The sequence below is a fragment of the Canis lupus genome, chromosome 8 (genome assembly GCF_048164855.1).
Source record: "Canis lupus baileyi chromosome 8, mCanLup2.hap1, whole genome shotgun sequence".
NCBI lineage: Eukaryota > Metazoa > Chordata > Mammalia > Carnivora > Canidae > Canis > Canis lupus.
The window spans coordinates 61,094,726-61,111,687 of record NC_132845.1 but is presented as its reverse complement, the minus strand read 5'-3'; the positions used below and the strand labels follow the sequence as shown (position 1 = coordinate 61,111,687).

Here is a 16,962-nt window from a genome sequence, read left to right as displayed (position 1 = left end):
CTGAAAATGAATTTCTGCAATTTCTTTCAGGCTACAAGGCCTCCCACTGTGTGAGGATTCAGAAACCATGCATGGGTGTGGCCATCTGGCCTTCTCAGGGGTGGTGATGGCTGAGAGGGTCCACAGAGGCACAGGTGCACAGACGTCCCCAGTCCTTGCCGCCCACATTCCTGCACACGCTGTGCTCACATTGCATGCCCTTGGCTTTCCTTCCACACCCTGAGGATCAATCCAAGTTCTTTAAAATTTTTTTTTATTTATTTATGATAGTCACAGAGAGAGAGAGAGAGAGAGGCAGAGACACAGGCAGAGGGAGAAGCAGACTCCATGCACCGGGAGCCCGATGTGGGATTCGATCCTGGGTCTCCAGGATCGTGCTCTGGGCCAAAGGCAGGCGCCAAACCGCTGCGCCACCCAGGGATCCCCTCAACCCAAGTTCTTATCCCATGTCTAGACTCGGGAATGCTAAGACAGAACCACAGCCCTGTACACGTTCCTCCTCCCTCTGGAGGAGCCAACTTCTTTGGTACCCAGCGCTGCCCACAGCAGTTAGGCCTGTCTGGACATGGCCAGAGTCAGACCACAAGCCCCTGCACCTCAGCCACGCAGACTCACAGAGCATGTGCATATTCTAAGTCTTCATTCCAAATCGGAAGATTATCTTTAATATGAAGTGATCACCAGTAATTTGAAAACTAGACAGAGGCCCCTCTGAAAAGGCTGTAATTCTGGCGATGCCAACACTGAGAAGGGGCCTGGTCAGACGGAGTAGCTGCCGTCCTTCCGCGTCCACTGTGTGTGACCTCCTCTCTTGGAAGCAGTGTGTTCCTGCAGAAGCTGTGTTGGGAGTCAGGGCGGCCCCTGCTGTGGGGTGTCTGCAGACAAGAGGCCCCAGCTGCACAGTGCAAGGAGAACCCCAAGGAAGGGAGGGAGTTACCCCAAGAAGAGATGCCTCTCATAGCTGCTCTCTCTTGGGATGGTCCTTGGGCATGGGGTCCCTGTGTGGCAGTATGTGGGGACTTGTGCTGAATCACCTCCATAAGGTATTAGCTTGAGAAAAGGCTCGGAAGGGCATCTGGGTGCCTGTGTTTCATCCCCACCCCACCCTCACAAGTGGCAGGAACTTGCTGATGCCCTCTGACGTGAATCTCCAAAGGGGGTCCCTCTTGTGGCACCATTGATTGGGCCTGTCTCCAGACATCTCTCCACACTGACCTCCTTGATCTCCCTGGTCCCTGACCCTGGGATCCTAGAAGTGCACGGATTACCACAGTGTGAGCCCAGCCCAGAGTAGCTGCAGAGGGATGGGACTGCGGGCCTCAGCCCAGCCTGGCATCAGCAGGTGGCCAAGAGCAGGCACTGCTATGCTGGGTCTATGCGAAGTCTGTGGGTGGGGAGGGGTCTACACCAGCACAGGTGACCCCTACCCCACAGGGCATGGGCCTGCACCCAGCACCTTTCTCCCATCAATCAGGGAAGCATCTTTTCACTGCATTCCTTCTAGGCCACATCCTGGGTCCTGGGGTAAGGCCAGAGTCAGCCCCGCAGGCAAGGCTGGGCTGTTTCCCCTGGGCAGCCTACTTGAGGGGTCATCTTGCCTCAACTCCTGAAAAGAGTGAGCCTGTCCCATCAGACCTCACAGAACTTCCAGTAGTATCTAAACTCCAGAGTGGGCAGAGTCTCAGTGGCTAGAAGCCCCCTTTCTGGGAGATGGAGGATGGTAAGTGATCCTTTGGGAGAGCATTGCCTTCAGCTGCCCAGAGCACCAGCCTGGACTCCATCCTCTGCTCCCTGTAAGTGTGGAGCTCCCTGTTAGTCTGGGCCACTGAAGGCCCAAATGCAGTGCAGTGTCCCTGCCAGAGATGTGCCAGGGTCTCAGACCCAGGACGACCACCTCAGCCTCCAGAGTTGCAACCATCTGTCCCATCACCCTGTGTATCACACTTGGGCTTTTGGACAAGGCACTGACTGTCTCAAGTGCACAAGACTCCCCCCCAGAAGTCAACACCACGCACGTGAACTTGAAAGCATACCAGGGAACCCCAGTGAAAGCAAAGCAGTGTCTCTGGCCAAGTTAAGCCTGCCCTAGGTCCTTCCCTTCAGTCTTCAATAAGAGAAAGCTGTAATCATTGTCAAGCCTGGTATTGGGTATGTGCAGCCCCCCAGGGGCCTGGGGCCTTATTTCTGAGGGAAAGATGAGAAGGGAAGTCTGAGGCAGATGCAGAGGGGAAGAAGGGGATCTCATGGCACACATTTGCTTCTGTGGTATCTCTGCAGACCGGCTGCAGTTAGAGGCCACATGTCTGATTGGAGCAGGTACAAGGGTGAAAATGTCTCTGCAGATAAGCAGTGTTTAATAGCATTTTCACATTTGTATTCATAACATCACCACTGCTGACAGTGGCAACTCCCTGCCCAGCAAGGAGGCCCATGTCCTGGCCCTGGGTGTGCTGCTAGAGAGCTTGGGCCAGGCAGGCTCCCCTCCTGGGCACTGATCACCATTGTGAAAGGAGGGTGACGGTAGGTTTCTTCCCTCTGCATCCTCTGCCATGTTAGAATTCTAAAAGATGGGACGTTTTCTATATTTTAGGCAGCTCTCCAGGACACATATATGCCTCAACTTCAGATTTCTAATTGGAAAAGTTCTTATTCTAAGGTGGATAGTCTTTTCCTTTCATGGAGGATCCTGCCCCCACCCCCGTTGGTGATGAAAATGATTACATTTTACTTTATTTAGCATGCATTTATTTCTGGGGCACCTGGGTAGCCCCAGACACTGGCTCAGTGTCCAACTCTTGGTTTCGGCACAGGTCATGATCTCAGGGTCATGGGGTTGGGCCCCACATTGGGCTCCGTGCTCAGAGGGAGTCTGCTTGAGATTCTCTCTCCCTCTCCCTCTGCCCCTCCCCCTGCTCTTGCATGCTGTCTCTCTCTGTCTCTAAAATAAGTAAATAAATTTTTGAAATACATTTTTCCTTTATTGTGAAAGTAACAGAAGAAACACTTTTCTGAAGCCAGCATGATCTGTCAGTTAATCATAAAAACTGGTAAAAGCAGGTAATAAGAAAATAAGGAAGCAAACATACCTTACATATATTTTTAACTTAAAATTTGTGGCCGTGCATTAATTTTTAACAATAAGTTTAATGTAATATTTTTCATACAGTGAAACCTTCAGGTTCTAATACCATCTGTTGATAAGTTTTGACAAATGTAGAACGTCCCGTTAGCGTGCATAACAGTTTCATTGATCCAGAAAGTCTTCTTGTACCTCACTGTACCCTGCCCAGAGGCCACCACACTGCTGGCTGCCATCCCCAGGTGGCCACTTCTAGCTCCAGTCACCACTCTGGATGTTTCAATATGGGGCCAAAGGCTCCCAAGTGAACACCGTCTAAGGATTGGATTTTTATTTAGTCTTCATTTTTAGTATAAACCACATCCTTAATTTGTTTTCCTAAGATGTGCAGTTACAATATTTTTCTGATGTGAACAGAGAAATCGAGTGTTTGCAAAGCAATCTAAGACCAGAATGCTTCCAAATATCCAAGAATTATTTTCTATTTAAGAGTTATTTTGCCTGTACCTAATTCAAAAAATCAATTTTTAAGGCAAGTTCAGTTTGCCTTTATCTTGATTTTCCAAATCACTTTATCTTGGTCTTCATAGAAACAGCTTTCTTTTCATTTTGCACTGACAGGTGATTGGTTTACATAATCTCAAGCTATGCAATAGGGAGAATGTCAGTAAGCAGCACACATAGGTTTAGGTGCAAACTAAAGTTTCCAGCTGCACTTATGGTAGAAAGTGGTCTACTGCATTTTGCTGAGTGATAAAGCAGAAGTGGGACTTATAGACGTCCCTGTACTGTATCCCAGGGGTGTCTATTTTCAGGATGTTTCCGGATGGTTCTTCAGCCTCACAAACATTGTCGTGTATGTGGAGTTAACATTATTTCAGGGTTGGAGGGAGCAGTGCATGTGCACACCTGCACGTGAAGATTCCCTAGGAGGCCACTCAGAGCTCACGGAGAACTGATACACTCATGGCTGTGGTTTAGTACAGCAAAGAGGTACAGGTTAAAATAACCCATGGAGAAGGCACCCAGGGAAGAATCCAGACTCCAAGCTCCAAGCTCCCAGCCCTCTGCAGACGGCACTCCTTTCTGGCAGCCACATGTCCTCACCGGAGCTCAGCTGCCAGTCTTTCCTGGGGCTCTGTCACCTGCTGCTCCTGTACCTGATGTTTCTACAGCCCCTCTGGAAGGTGCACTGATGCTGAGTGACTCAAACCCCCCCCCCAAGTCACAGACTTTCTCATGGGGCTCAGGCATCCAGCGTTTAGCCATCCCCCCTCGGAAGCTGAGGGCAAGGCCAAGCCTCTCTCTGGGCAAGGTTAAGTTGTTTACCACACAGTCCTATACAATGCTTTCTCCCCCCCTTGGAAATGGAATCACATTCTATACTTTGTTTTGCAACCTACTTTTTCTTTGTTCTAACTGGATCCCTTTCCTTGGTCCATAGGACATTTCTTGGCATCATCTTTTTATGGACTCATGGTATGACAGCTTTGTTCACTTAGATGGTCTCAAGTTTTCCATCACCATTCTCTACCTTCTCTGATCACCCCACAGGCAACTTTTTTTTTTCCCCCCACAGGCAACTTTTTGGGAAGAGAATTCATTTACTGGCAAGTGAATGTGGGTGGGTGTCTCCTGTCTTGGGTTTCAGAAGCAGACTCTGATAGTTTGGAAGTGATGGCATGCCAGGGGGAAGCAGATGGGGTGGGGGGAGAGACTCTGGAGACTACAGGTCACAGCTCACAGGTGTCTCTGTCTAGAGGCAAAGGCTTTGGATTCAAACCCTTCCTGTCAATGACCAGTTAAGTGTTGTAATCCCCAGACAATTCCATCCCTCCAGGAGCTCAAGGGAAGGGGGTTCTTGTGGCCAGAGGGCAGCCCTCTGTGAAATACTCAGAGACTGGATGTTGAGAGCAAAAGACCTGGAGCTTAGGTGCATAGAAATAGTAGATGGACAGTAGGAAATGGAGGTAGAACAAGGACAACATCTACTGCAACCAGATCTAAAGAGAACATGGCATTCAGAGGGCCACAAGTGTTTGTCTCTTGGAGTAAGCGCAGGCCCTTAGTGGAGTCCCCTGACCTCAAGTCCTAGTGGGGTGAGCACCTAGACCAGAAGCAGAAGCTCAGCAACCATCCACTATCACCTCTACTGCCCCTGAGCCATGTTTGCTTTGGAGTTGGCTTCCAGCATCCTGGACAGGGATGGTGGGGGAGTGTCTTCTCTCCTTTAGATGCCACACAAGCTCAGACTTTGCCCAGATACTGTTAATAGACAAGTAGAACATGATGACAAAGATGAAATGACTGCTGCCTGCAGGAATGCCCCCTCCATCAGCACCACCCAGTGCATACTCTCCGCCCTCCCCATCCACCCCCCCCATCTTCCCTACCTGCCCCATTCACCCCATTCTCTCCATCCATACCATGTACCACACCTGCTCCATCTGCCGAGTTTGGCATAAGGTTATTTGAGTAAAAAACAACAGGTTCAGGGAGAGCATCCTTATCTCTCCCTTTCTTCCTGAGAACAAGAGACAGACCCCATGACAGGTACCATTCTTGCCCCAGGAGGAAGGAAATGGCCTTGCTGAGGGGATGGGAGTCCAGGCCAAGAGAGTTCTGAGACCTTTTTAAAATAACTCCCTCTCTAGGTATTTCAGATACTTTCCCACAGTTTCCCCTCTTTGTTCACACTAGCATGGAATATTTCAGTTTCGCCATTTTTCTGGGTCTTCATTTTCCTTACGAGGGCTCCCATGTTATAGAAAACTTACGTTAAATAAACTTGTGTCCTTTTCTCTTGCTAATTCTCAGGCCTTGCCAGAGACCCCAAGAGGGTTGAAATACGGTTCCTCCCTATACCAGACTGGATTCCACCAGAGCATGTCCTGGCTGTCTTGCTACCTTCCCGCTGCATCTTCAGCCCCAAACAGCATTATTCTTGCCCCAGCCCCTGCCCTGGGGAGCCTGCAAGTCTTCCCTTCTGCTGTTGCTTATTTGTGTCCTTCAGGCCACAGGTCAGGGTCTCAAAATAACCCATGTTCAGATGTCCCTGAACGTGGCCTTCTACTTCAGAACCGGACCCCATGGGGAAAACATGAAGGGTTCGTATATCTAGCCTCCCAGTTATAAGAGCAGAGCAATGGTGTGGTGGGACCATAGATTCAATATTACATAAAACATTTAGGACCTTTACTGAGTAAAGAGCTTTGAGAGAAAACTCTGGTGGACAATGACATAGAGACTTGGATGGTGCCTCACACATGAGAGATGGTTTCCCTGCACAAGCCATTGAATAAATGCAAATTGAAACAAGATTCCTTTTCTCCTATCAGAGGGCTAGAGATGAAAACATCATAATATCCCTTGTTGACAGGGAGGGATGCAAATGGGCGTCCTATCTGCACCAAAGACCTCAAAATGAGATGGCCCTCATCTGCGTGGTTCTGGGACCCCTTGTCATGTAGAGAAACATCAACCCTCATCCAAAAATAAGAGAAAAGCATCTGTAGTCCTTGTTATGGCCTTTCAAGAAAATACCAAAGGGGAACTTCTCAAATTATAGCTTCTCTCCTTTGCCCTCTGGTGTGTGGATCCTGGGGAGGCTGTCTCTTGTGCCCCTCTTCTCCTGGCTCCTCTGGGGCAGCTGGGTGGGCATGGGCACCAGGCTCAGTCTTTAATCTGTTCTCTAGCCCACCATGACCTCACTCCTCATGAGAAAGGGGCCAGAGCCTTACCCTCAGCCCCTCTTGGGGGCCTGGGGTCAGTGGTGGGTAAGATGCTGAGATGTGTGGCTGCAGGTGCTAGCCCGTGTTTACATGTTTCCGTTCGGTCTCATTGCATGTGGTGTGTTGTACATTAGAATCACCCTGAAGTTAGCAGGTAAACCAAACTCTCATGAAAAAAAACGAGGTGAAGGAAAAGAGTGCAGGGAGAGTGCTTTTGTGAAGCTCTGATCTAAAAATATGTGCAGAGCAACCATGTCTCAAAAGCCCCACCCAGAGCAATGGTCCATACCTTGGGGGAGATGCTTCCCGGCGCTGCCAATGCTGTTTCCCCTCAGATTTTTGCCTAGTGGCTAGAAACTATTGTTATGATGTTGTGTGCCTAATGGTGATATTTTACTTCCTTCATCCCTTCTACATTTATTAACAAGAGCTTTCCTGTAGGAAAACACTGTTCCTTCTCCCACATTTATATACTTATTTGGATGTTTATATCAGTATGATATAAACATAGCATGATCTTTGTGGAAGGAGGGGAAACTTTTGTGCTAGGCCTTCATTTATGTTTTTTTGATCCTTTAGTGAGTGTGGGGAACACCTCTGTTGTTTCTAGCTCCCCCATCATAGATGGCAGGCTAGGATGGTCATGGGCTCGTGGTGTCAGTGCTGTTCCCTGCCCTTTCTTCTCACTTGGTCTATGGATGATTATCTAACACTGTCATTATTAATGACATATTCAAAACCATTAGTTTTTCCTCAAATTATTCTAGCTGTGGTCACTGGGAGCTCTTTCAGATATTTGCTTTGTGAAATCCTCAAAGCTACTCTTTTTCCCAGACCTCCTGTGGGCAAGGGGAAGGACATGTGGGGTCGATTCCCTCAAGGAAGAGGGAGTTTCCAGACTGCTGGTCCCTGCAGAGCTGATTTAGTGCATAAATACCAGAATCTAAAGATAAACATTGATGGTACAATCACAAGCAGTTCCCATTACTGAGTGTATCAGATAGTGTGCCAAGCATTTTGGGTACTTTTTCTTATGAAATCTTCATTATAAGCCTAAGGTCTCAGTTTCACTATCCTGGTTTTACACATAAGGAAACCAAGTCTGGGAGCTACAGGACCTTAACTGGGTTCATCCCAGAGCAGGTGTCCTTCATTGTTACTGGTGAGTTCTGTTACGTAGACCAGTAACTCATTGTTACTGGTGAGTTACTGTTACTTAGACCAGCATTGACACGGGTGAGAATAAGGCTTTGCTTACATGCATCCTTTCCAAAGGCACTTGGATGGCATGGGTTGAGCAGCTCATAAGGACCTCTCTGTGTCTACACTGGCACTTGCTACCATCCCATTCCCAGTGGAGCTCCAGAAGCTAAAAATAACCATGTGTTTTCTGTTTTATACAGAAAAGAGGAAACATGCAGTTTATTTTGTAACATACTATTTCTGAAAACCTGAATTTTCTCCACATGTATTTTTAAAATGTCTTTGGATATGCCCTTGGAAAAAAGACACAATGCAGATTTCACCAAGGAACCCTCCATTCTGTAATCCAGATCTTCAGGAAACAATTGCTGGAGTTCAGATCCCCTTGATCAAGAGGTGGATTTTCAGGAAGCCACCCAGGTACAGATCTCACTGGGGGTCATCGAGGAAAGACAGCTCCCAAAGGGCCCTGGGACCTTGGCGCCAAGGCCTCTCTGCCTGGGCTCCCCCATGCAGGGAGGGGCATGTGATCCCACAGCCACAGGCTGACCATAGGAGCCCAGGCTTCGGTGGTCCTGAGGGATGAGTGAGAGATGATAGTCAGTGAGTAGTGCTCTGACTGCCGCTGAGCATGATCTTTGTGGAAGGAGGGGAGGCATTTTTGCTAGGCCTTCATTTATGTTTCTTTGCTCCTTTAGTGAATGTGGGAGGATCTCCATTGTTTCTAGCTCCCCCATCATAGATGGCAGGCTAGGATGGTCATGGGCTGGTGGTGTCAGTGCTGTTCCCTGCCTTTCCTTCTCACTGGGACACTGGAATTTTAAGAAATATATAAAGAACAAATGAAGTAAAAAGACACAAACTGTCCACAGCACAGGAAGCTGGAACGTGGGTGAGTAGTCACAGACCACAGGGGTGTTTCTGGTGAGCAAAGAGCAGAGGGACTATAGCTAGGTGTGGGGTGGGGATGGCAGAAGAGGATCCCCACCTTCTCTGGAGAGACCACCATGGTGGGCCCTTCCCTGCCAGGTGCTCTTCAGGACTGGCCATGTGGCCGGCACCTGCAAACCTGAGCAAAAGTTTCTGGGGCATAGAGCCAGGGATGGGCAAGAGGCAGGAAGTAAGGGGGAAATATGTGATGAGAACATTGTCAACAAGATGTGTAAAATGAACTTTTTACATATCTATAGGAATGACTTTCCTGTAGAAGTCAGCAGTGATTTGGAAAATGTAATAGGGACAAACTGAGACCTGATCTCAGTAGTAACAACTCAGCAATTGTTTGGAAAGACAGAGGGTTAATGTGGAAAATGCTCACAATCTCACTGAGGTTGTTAGAAAAGTCTGAGTGAAGGAGAGACACACATTACCTGAAGGCAAAGACTAGTAGATGGATTCATTCTTCTGGGTTTTAAAAATTTCATACATGTTGAAACCAAATTATACCTGGATCTTCTAAATCTGCTAATGTGCAGCATTCCTGTCAGGGATGCATCTAATCCCAAAGAGACATCAGACAAACCCAAATGGACAGATGCTCCAGAAAATAGCTGACCTGTAATCAAATGCACCAAGATCATGAGAGTCAAGATGAGACGAAATACTCCTCCTAAGGAGAGAGAGAGTAAAGAAGCTGGCAGGGGCTCTAAACTGGACCCTTTGGTGGGGCGGAGGGTAGGTTAATGCAGTATAAGAGGATTAGCAAAGCATCAGTGTCCATTTCCTGGTTTGATTTTGATAGTTGTGCTGTCCTGATGCAGCACAGTGTCCTGGTTTGTGGGAAAATTTGGGAGTGATGGAACCTCCTAGTCAGCAATTTATTTTTAGAGCAGTCAGAAAAAAATCCTTGTACTGCCCTTGCAACTTCTTCTCAGGTTTGAGATTGTCGCAGACATGCACACACGCACACACACACACATGCATGCCACTTTGGAGTAAACAGACATGCTCTGGCCTAGCAGTTCTGCTTCAGGAATCTACCCTAGGACAATAACTAGAGTCCCCGCCCACACTGTACGGTAAGAAGTTTAATTCATTATAGTGAAACATTGGAGACCAGGTGAGTACCTACCAGCAAGGAGATGCATCCTGACACAATCGTGGTGAATATCATTTTGTCCCTAAGAATCATGTTTGTTAAGAATATTTGACGACAGTGGAACATGTCCATGGTATGATGTTTATGGAAACAAGTAGCAAAGATATTCTAGTTGAAACAAATGCCCAGAGAAACCTGGAATTCAGAAGGGTTCAGGAAAGCAGGCAGACTTTGTAGGAGATAAGGCATGCAAAGAGAGGAAAATGGAGGAGGAAGAGGAGGGGCAGACGGAGGAGGAGGAGGAGGAGGAGGAGGAGGAGGAAAGGTTATGGTACATTTAGGAAGGAGACTTTACTGCCTTATGGCTGGGCCTTCCCTTAGGAGACCAGCCCCAGGATTAGCTCAAACTCAGAGCCCAGTGACTTTTGGACTGTCCTAAGCCAGCCCAAGCTGGGCAGACTCCCAAGGCCACCCAAGGGTGTAGCTCCTGTGTTGCCCTGTGGCCCTTGGGCTGCAGCTAGGGCTCTCAGGGAGGGCTCCCCACCCTCCATGCTATTCCTTTCCCATGCAGCCACCCTCTGGAGGGATGACACTCTTCCCCAGACTCCCTCTGTTGCTCTCCTGTCTTCAGAGTGGACCCCGTCCCTCTGGAAGGGACCAGCCTCAGTGTGGGCCCAGGCTCTGAGAGGATGTTCCAGGCGCAGCCAGCGGCCAACGCAGGGCCATGCTGACAGGTGCCATGGACAGGTCGCTGTCGCTAGGTGTGTCCACCCTGATTAGTGTCTCTGTCACCAGCCCGGCACATCTTGGGCCCTGCCTGCACCAGCCTGTCATTTCCCAGGAATTGGAGACATGGAGATTCTATAATGGGAAGGTAGTTGTCAAGCTCCGTTACACTCCAACCCCTGAATCTCCTGACAAGGATTACAATCAAAACCCGGTACCAACCCATTCTCTGGCAGCTATGCTGCATCTTCTTGGGGTCTCTTGGTTCAGTGTGTGTGGAGGACGGGAAGGAGGCTTCAGGTGCAAGAGAAGCAGCCTCACAAGTGTCCAGGCATCCACAGCCTTGAGTGTTGGGGCCTCAGCAGGGCAGCACCCATGGCTGCAGGAGTTCAGAACCCAGTAGTCACTGACTCTCTCTGTGCCTCAGTGTCCCCATCTCTGCAATAGGTGTCATAACAGCACTACTACTTCATAGGCCTTTGCAGGAACAACTACAACATGTAGGTACCCCAGGGCAGAGGCTGGCATGGGGAGAACTGACTCCAAAATGCCAGCAGACTGTAAGACCAACCTTTTGTTCTCACAGCAGAGCAGGCACCAGACATGTGGGGCCCCTTGTTGGCCTGAGGCTGCACAGTGCAGGGCAGGTGAGGGGCTTGGGGCTGGAGGTGAGGCACTGCCTTTCAGTGACATGATCACCCTTTGGTCACTTCTGAAGGGACAGTGAGTGGGGTCCCCCTGACCAGTTGGCAGGACCTGCTCTGCTGCACCAGGTGGTCTTGTAATTAGATCTAATCAGCTCGGACCCTGAGAGGCAAGGGCGCTGACGTGTTAGCAGAGTTTCACAGCCAAGGAGGGACTAAGGGACTGAGCAGGCCCAGGCCCTTGGCGGCTCTCCTCAGTGGTGTTTTCTGACCCATCCAGGCATAAGGATGGACTGGACTAGTCCTCACAAAAGTATTGTTTCCCCTTCCTTGGACTCACAGGGCAAGCAGTGGAGTTGGGGGTCTCCAGGCTCCCAGGAGAGTCTCTTCCATGCAGGAGTCACCTGCATCTCTCACAGTGGAATAGGGGCCCAGGGGTGTGCACTTCCTTGTCAGATGCAAGGCCCAGGCTCGCTGACCAGGGCTCTTCCACCCGCCTTCTGCAGCTCTCCCAGGCAGAGCTCAGCCGGCAGAGATGCAGGTGAGGCTGGAACTAGAGGCAGAGTTGTAGCCCAGTGCACACATGAGAACATAGGAAAACCTAACACTGGTAAGCTCAGCATCTGTTGTGCATCAAGGAAAGGAAAATAAAATTATCTTGACCTTTGAACAACACAGGTTCAAACTGCACAGATCCACTTACACAAGGATTTTTTTCACTAAATACAGTATAATACTTTAAATGTATTTCCTCTTCCTTATGATTTCTTCGTAATGTATTTTCCCTAGCTTTATATAAGAATACAATATATAATATATATACAGAGTATGTGTTAATCGTTTACACTATCAGTAAGATTTCTGGTTAATTGTAAACTAGTAGTTAAGTGTTTGGGGAGTCAGAGTTACACGAGGATTTCCGATTGTGTGGTGGGTTGGTTCCCCCCCACCCCCGTGTCATTCGAGGTCAACTGTATAAAGTAAGGCCAATACAAAATGAAGCAAATGCCTAAAATTACTGACAATACTAAAAATGAGCACCTGGGATTCTCCAGTCTTGTCAGTGAGAGTGGATATTTTTAAGTTTGTGGGATCTTTTTATTTCTTGATCTGAGTGTGAAGTACACAAGTGTTTTCAGTTTATGAAGCTTTTATCTATGTAAACTGCACTTGGGAAAAAAATGAAAAGGCACTCACAGTCCCTGCCTGTGCGAGGCACCTGTGTGACCCTGGCCAGCGCCTTCCTCGCTCTGACTCGGTTTTCACAATGGCAAACTGGAGAAGGCCACAGAGACCCTGCTGCTATTCTGACCAAATGAGGTGGCACCCCACTTACCACGGTACCTCTGAAGTGGGAGCGCACACTGTCCCAGGAACCTGGAGAGAGCAGGGTCACCCTAGACAACAGCCCACCTGGGTAGAGGGGCGCCAGCACACAGGAGAGGTGGCAAATGTCAAGGGGCCTCCAGGCTCTGGCCCACCTGTGTTGATACAAAAGCCAGTTCTGTATAAATGCCAAGCATCAGGCCTGGAAAATGAGACTGGTTTTCTCTTGCACCGTGATTATACAAGAATGTTCCCTTCACCATTGGCCCCGCAGAAGTCTCTTCTCAGTATTATCTACTCCTTTAGTTTTCCTCATTTTATGCCCTCTTGTCAGGGCTCCCTCAGGGCGCCTGGATCATCTCCGGCTCGTGTGCATGGACGCAGCAGCATTTCCACCCTGTATCCATTTGCATCTGGCCAGCAAGCAGCATCGAGGCCTGAGCCCCTGTTCACAGGCATCTTCACAATGACCTTGACCTCAGGGCTGCATGGCCCTCAGCTGCCTGGCTCAGTCGCCCGTGACTCATGGAGCACACAGACTCCCACTTGCTTTGGCTTGCCTGGAGTCAGCCCATCTGTCAGGCTGATCTCATTGTCCGCTTGGGAGCGTAGAAGAGAGGGGCCTCCAAGTGAACCCTCCACTGCCGGGAGGGTGGTAGGAGGGCCAGTCTGGGGCATGGCCATAACCCTCACCCAGAGCACCAGAGACATCTGTGCCCATGGTGCCCATTTCCAGTCAGACCCCTCCCTGCAGCTGAGAAGGAGCCTCTGACCTTTGCTGAAACCCCCATTGGTTCAGGAGATGTCTTCATGATAGAAAAACACTCCGCATGTGTCAGGCAGCACAACATACTCACCATCCCAGCATCCCCATGCCGGGGTGGCCAGGGCTGCAGGTGACAGTAGCACGCTCTCAGGAGAGCAGAGACGGCTCTCCAGCTGAGGTAAGCCGCTCAGCCTCTCAGCGGTGGCCCTGGTGCTGGCCACAGTCCCCAGCATCCCACACCCGGCAGTGATCACTGATTCCAGAATTTTCAGGTCCTTTCCTTCACTCAAACAGCTTTCTTGAGTTGTAATTCACATAGCACCTAGTGCTGGTTCCGTGGTTGTTGTGTGTTCATAGATGCGTGCAACGACCAGCGTGGTCAATTTTGGAACATCCACCAGAGAGGCAACCATATGCTTTAGCTAGCACCCCATAATGACTATACCAGCTCAGTTGGCCGGGCTAGCTCTTGCTGGTACTCCAGCTCTGCTGGCCAGCCCTGCCTAGCTTTGGTTACAGAATGGCCACTTAGGGGCAAGAGTGTGGGACTGGGGCCTCCTTGATGTGGCCACATGAATGTAAACTAGTAATCAGACAGGCCGCAGCCTACCCACCAGAGTGTCACCTGCCCTACGTTCTCCAAGGTCATAGTCACTTTGCCTTAAAACTTCCCATGGTGGGTACAGGTGCTTGACCCAGCATGGGAACCCAGGGACCTGACTCCCAGTTAAAATAGTCCATATGACCCAAGGTGAATCAAAATAGGCCTTCAAGGATCGAGACTTCAGGCAAGTGGAGACACAACTATTCTATTTGATAGTGGTTGTGGCCTGTGTAGCCGCCGGGAGAGCGCCGGCACCCAGTGGTGGCTCCCTACGACCTCAGTGCCGTGGGCCCACGAGAAAGCCCCACACCCGGTGTTACTGAAGTGACTGACTCCGTGACAGCAGCGGTATCGATTTTGCTGTTACCGATTTGGCTGACTGGTTCTGTGCAGTGCCCATTTCAGCCACAGTGTGTGTGTCTCCATCCTGGCAGACATCTCGGCCTGTGCTCACCCCAGGCTGCTCCTCTGTGCCTGGAAGCCAGGGCTGCAGGGCCCGTGCATGCACCCCGCTGCTCTCTCCTTCCAAGAGACATGTCCTGGACATACAGTGGGGCCTCAGAATCATCCCTGCTCTGACATCCAGGAGCTGTGGCTCTAGAGAGTGAAGCACTCAGAGATTTCTCCTGGCCTCACCCCCAAGCAGACGGGGGCCTCATGTAGGGTGGACAGAGAAAGCACTTCCTGGGTCTTCATGAGCCACCAGCAAGCTCCGCTCCCTTCTGGCTATAGAGTGGTGCCCAAGGCAGGCACGGCCCCACCATCCCTCGCCCCCCTGTGCAGTCAGGCAAGCCTTGGTTGCTCTGGGAACGAGTCCACCTGGGGTGGAGTTCACGCTCTGTGTCACTCACCAGCCTTGGGGTCATCGGTATCCCTGGATGCCTGCCCTCATCCAATGCGGACAAAACCAGCTGGCCTTGCATTACCATAGAAACAGATTCAGGACAGGCTGAGCTCCCCCTCCCTGGTAACTTTGGAGATCCTGAAGACAGTGGGTGTCCCCCCAGGCCCCTGCGTGCCGATGCATCCGACGGCAAAGGGCATGGCCCACGAGCACAGCACTGCCTACCACTTGTCACTGGGGGGCAGGATCCTGTGCTCACAGGACCATCACACATTCTAGACACTTTACTGCTGCTAATGAGGGGGGTGCTGAAGGGGTGCATCAGACACTGAGCCCAGTAATTGTTTTGGGTATAAAATTACTGCACACAGATAAGTTCTAGAAACAGCTGCCTAGAATATTCTTTATATTGAAAAGTATGCTTTGAGGCCATTACTCAGGATTTTATGGGCCATTTCTTGGCTGAGCCCCAGGATGACTTATGGTTTTGCAAAAAGGCGACATCACCTTTTATGAATGACAGATGGCTTTTATCACACCTCTGCATTATTGCTTATGGTAATAGGGCCGTGGCGATGCCCTGTGGCCTTGGGCACCTGAGCGGGTACAGCGGGCACAGCCTGCAGGCCTGGCCTTGACGAGGTCCCTGGACCACACTGACTGAGGTTCATTTCCCACTCTGTTTTCCTGCCAGTCAAGTCACAGCAGCAAAGGCAGCTGCTGGTGCCCCTATATCTAGGCACAGCCCTGGCACAGGCCAGTCTCCACAGGGATTGGTTGCCCCCCAATCCCCCAACCTGGACCGAAAACCCTGCACCTGTCCTTTCTCCACCGTCCTCTGTCCCATAGCCATCTGTGTGGCCCCCCCTGGCCAACCCATTCTTCTTATCAATTCTTATCTTTCTCTTTTTCTCTGCCCACAGTCCAGGCCTGGTAAGTAGGGGTAGTGGGTGGCTGTGTGCACTGCCCTCTAGCCCAGCAGTGCCAGGGGACTCTGCCACAGCTGCACCCAGGGGACTCACACTAACTGTGGCTCAGATCTACCTCAGCCTTGCTTTCATTGCAACAGAATTATTTTTAATTTTTTTGAATTTTTTTTCAGAATTATTTTTAATAAATTTATTTCTCAGTCTGAGAGAAGTCACTGCATTTGGCCCAAACAGACATAACTTATGTTTTTAAAATCAGCTCTGCTCAAAAAATATTTAAAGAAAAGATGGGTGCACACAATCTGGGCTATTTCGATGACTTGGGAGAGCATCAGGAAGAAGCCCAGGGGCCAGGGACTAATCCAGGGCTGGGACTGCTGTTTTTCCAGCAGGTCACAGGGCAATGAGTCAAGAAACAGAGGTAGGATGAGTCAAGACCACAGCTCAGAAACTGCAGTGATCCATTAGCTGCTCTGGTGACCCCAGGGTCCTGGGGCCTGGGTGGGCAGGAGGAGGGAGGAAGGTGGCAGAGACAGAGGGCAAGGCGCAGGAGGGAAGGGCACAACAGGGTCCTGTGTCTATCTGGAGAATGTCAGGCATGCCCAGGTGCCACTCCTTCCCTGAGACTCAACAGCCACAGATGTGGGCTGGGTAAAACAAAGATGTCCAGTGAATACATACATGCCGCATTCATTCTGGAAGGTGGGTGGGCCCACTCATCCTCACAAAGCCCAGCATTTCCCATGGCATTGAACTGTGGCCCATCAGCTTTGAACAAGAGCAAAGTCAAATGTTAGGAATGAGAGAGCTCTTGGGTCCCCTGGATGCTCCTGAGAAGACAGGAGTATAGAGGTGGGAGCCGAGGCGCAGCTAACAACTTTCCAGGAGCGTCTGTGCTGCACCAGTCTGGCTGTTCCTCGCTCGAGGCATGTGGCCAGCCACACTGTTGAGCAGCCTCAGCCAGAGTGTCCCGTCTGTAATGGGGTGGCAAGCACCCCCACGAAGCTCATGCCCCAGGGCTGTGGCGTGGCCACTTGGCTCTCAGTCCAGGCTTGTCCTCCCACCTCCTCCC

General features: G+C 50.2%; 1 long non-coding RNA gene across 1 annotated transcript in view; it reads left to right on the top strand.

The window, feature by feature from the left end:
- The window catches only part of LOC140638760 (uncharacterized), a 43,651-nt gene that overhangs the window by 6,540 nt on the left and 20,149 nt on the right, over nt 1-16,962 (top strand). The window lies entirely within an intron of this gene.